This window comes from Cygnus atratus, chromosome 2 (assembly GCF_013377495.2).
Source record: "Cygnus atratus isolate AKBS03 ecotype Queensland, Australia chromosome 2, CAtr_DNAZoo_HiC_assembly, whole genome shotgun sequence".
In the NCBI taxonomy this organism is placed as follows: domain Eukaryota; kingdom Metazoa; phylum Chordata; class Aves; order Anseriformes; family Anatidae; genus Cygnus; species Cygnus atratus.
Genome location: NC_066363.1, coordinates 53,014,616 through 53,016,305, shown reverse-complemented (window position 1 = coordinate 53,016,305; position 1,690 = coordinate 53,014,616). Strand labels below are relative to the sequence as shown.

The 1,690-nt window shown below is 40.4% G+C and overlaps 1 non-coding gene across 1 annotated transcript; it reads left to right on the top strand.

The window, feature by feature from the left end:
* The first annotated feature begins 503 nt into the window (after positions 1–503).
* Positions 504–593, top strand: TRNAY-GUA (transfer RNA tyrosine (anticodon GUA)). Its single transcript is given in 2 exon segments — positions 504–540; positions 558–593. It is a non-coding gene; the product is annotated as a tRNA-Tyr (tRNA).
* Positions 594–1,690: the final 1,097 nt, after the last annotated feature.

The window sequence follows — 1,690 nt, the reverse complement described above, 5'->3', positions numbered from 1 at the left end:
TTGAATTAAAACCTTAGTGTCTATTGCTTTACATCCTTTTCCTTCATTTCTCTGCATTCAGTCTGGAAGCTGTCAGGGAGCATGTTAACTGATTTTTTTTTTTGCTAACTTGTTATAGGATTTGGCTGGAGAAGTGTTGTGGGGAATTGTGTGGAGTGGAGCTCCACTCTCTGTTCTCCTAGCTCAGTTTAGGAAATGTGGCGAGATCACAGAAGAGTAGGCAAATTACTTTGTCAAGCAGTAGGCAGATTTCATATGGGTCATCACAGGAGTTCCAACCTTAATGCTACCACTAACAACAGTCTTACAAGAGCTGTGAACTATTTGGCAGAAAACTGGCAGTTTTGTAACCAAAATCCAATTGTGCAGGGAAATCCAGGCTTGTGCCCTTTTTTCTGATACTGTTTTGCTGTTGTGAGAAGCAATGCATATGGAGGTCCATTAGAGCCTAAGGCTATTGTTGATGTAGTCTTGACTCATTCTTGGCACTCCTTTCTCATCTTCCTTCGATAGCTCAGCTGGTAGAGCGGAGGACTGTAGGCTGTCTGTAGAAAGAAATCCTTAGGTCGCTGGTTCAATTCCGGCTCGAAGGAAAAGTTTTGGAGTTTTTTTTTATTTTTTAAATTATTTTTTGTCTTTCATTTATTTCTGGAATTTACATCTTTGCAAAACTGCCCTTTCCAACCATATGCCACTCTAGGCCCCATAAGCAATTGGTTCTACTTTGTTCCTCTACCACTTTCAAGGATTTAATTTTTCCTACCTGTCTTGTTGGCTCTGTCTGATTCTTACAGCAATGGCACGTTGACCTTTGCCACATGTCTAGCTAATTTGTTGATGCACATTGTCTGGGCTTCTTTCTGCAGGGGCTCAATGCCTTCCACAGACCCTTGTCAGCTAGAGCAGACCTGCACTGTGGAGCTGGCAGAGCCTCTTTTAGCTGAGCTGGGCATGGAAAACAGGGGGAGGTCCAGGCACTGAGGGTTTTGAAGAGGAGGAGAATAAGAGAGATGGCGAAAAAAAAATGTTTTTGTGTTGACAGGTACTGCACAGTCATTCAGGTCCAGGTATTTGTCTGTGACAGTCACTACATGCTGCTGTTATCAATGGCCTTGTGAGAGATTTGTGAATACCACTGAGTACACCGCTTGGAGCTGTATAATTTCCATGCACTGCTCATTTCAGTGAAGAATTATAAAGTTTGCGTCTGGTTACAAAGGAAATGGGTAAGAAAGATGCATATGAAAGAAAACCATAGACAAGGTTAACGAGGCATTCTAAGAACTCATTCATACAGAAACCAAAATGAGAAACTTTCTGAGAATAGAAAACAGGACACTGAGAATATGTAAAGAAATTTTTGTTTCACACAGGAAACTGACTCATGGAACTCACTTTCACAAAACACAATCAACTCTGAGAGGTCTGTAAGAAGCTTTATTAAAGAAAAGATTATACATTTTCAGATGTTTACATTAGATGAGACAACATTAGGGATTGAAATCCCAAAGCTCATGCAAAGCTTCTCATGCAAAGCATCTCCTCATGCAAAGCACAGTGCTAAGCCAAACAAAGACAGAAGGAGATGGCATCTTTGCTTATCTTTCATTGTGTTTTAAATATACTTAGGATTTTTAATAAGAAATATTTGCTAGAAGTGGGGTCAAATGCATCAAGGAACCAGTACTAA